Source organism: Poecilia formosa, unplaced genomic scaffold (assembly GCF_000485575.1).
Source record: "Poecilia formosa unplaced genomic scaffold, Poecilia_formosa-5.1.2 Scaffold580, whole genome shotgun sequence".
Lineage (NCBI taxonomy): Eukaryota > Metazoa > Chordata > Actinopteri > Cyprinodontiformes > Poeciliidae > Poecilia > Poecilia formosa.
In genome coordinates this window covers 49,132-50,247 of record NW_006800519.1, presented here as the reverse complement: position 1 = coordinate 50,247, position 1,116 = coordinate 49,132, and the positions used below count along the sequence as shown (strand labels likewise).

Here is a 1,116-nt window from a genome sequence, read left to right as displayed (position 1 = left end):
GTATTGCTCCCCTGTTCTTACTTTCGTCCCCTGGTGTACCGGTCTGTTCATCTGTTCCCTGGTTCGACTGTTCCCTGGTCTATTTCCTTTTTAATGCCCCTATTAAACGTCATTGTAATTGTTTAGCTTGTCCTCCCACTACTGTCTGAATTTTTGCCAGAGGTCTAAGGACGGTGTAGTAGGTGGACATTTTAAAAAGACGCGGTCTGATAGCAGCTGCATAGTGTCCGTCTCTAAGCAACCGTGACAACAGCGTCAGTTTGTGAGGGTAGAAGAGGGGATCCTATAGACCCTTTTCACATGACGTCAGACAACATCCGTTTTGACTCGATCCAGTGTATCTTTAGTTCCGGTGTGTGTAGTTAATGCTGTTTCTGGACTGTAAAGCAGCTGCTACAAATACGATTTGAAGATATATCACTATTTGCAAACAATTTTTCTTCATCAACATAATTTAAACTGGACAAATTTCTCGCTGATTGGTACCAGTTTGACTACGAAGGTACGTGTTTTGGTTTTTTCTAGCTGTTAGTTGATATGCTAGGATAGCAATAGTAATTTGTTAGCTGGCTAACTTTACGTAGCCTTTCTGTTTTGGAAATATAATGTATTTAGGCTCTAATCTTAATCAGATTTTTATAGTATAGACGGGGGTTGCCACCCGTCATGTAAAATGCATGATCGTATTAAACCCTCCTCACGTCATACGCTAGTTTCACCACCTGCTACATTACCTGTAGCTACAAGTCCAAAACTTGACAGTTATGCCAAACACCTGCTGCTCCATAACGTCCTGAGAAGTTAAACTCTTGCTACGATCAAGACATGAGGAAGATGTTGTCTTAGATAGATAGATATTAACGTTTCATTGGAGAAATGTGATGATCTCTCTCTCTCTCGATATATATATATATAAATATATATATAAAGAAAATTCCCTTCTCACCCTCCGCGGGTGGTCTCTTTCATCCTCTGAGCTCGGGTCCTCTACCAGAGGCCTGGGAGCTTGAGGGTTCTGCGCAGTATCTTGGCTGTGCCTAGAACTGCACATTTCTGGACTGAGATGTCTGATGTTGTTCCTGGGATCTGGAACAACATCCCATATTCGGCACAGAT

General features: G+C 41.9%; 1 long non-coding RNA gene across 1 annotated transcript in view; it reads left to right on the top strand.

The window, feature by feature from the left end:
- Nucleotides 1-282: 282 nt before the first annotated feature.
- The window catches only part of LOC107834308 (uncharacterized), a 23,402-nt gene continuing 22,568 nt past the window's right edge, over nucleotides 283-1,116 (top strand). The window contains exon 1 of the long non-coding RNA XR_001660096.1: nucleotides 283-591. This is a non-coding gene — a long non-coding RNA (uncharacterized LOC107834308). The remainder of the gene's footprint in view (nucleotides 592-1,116) is intronic.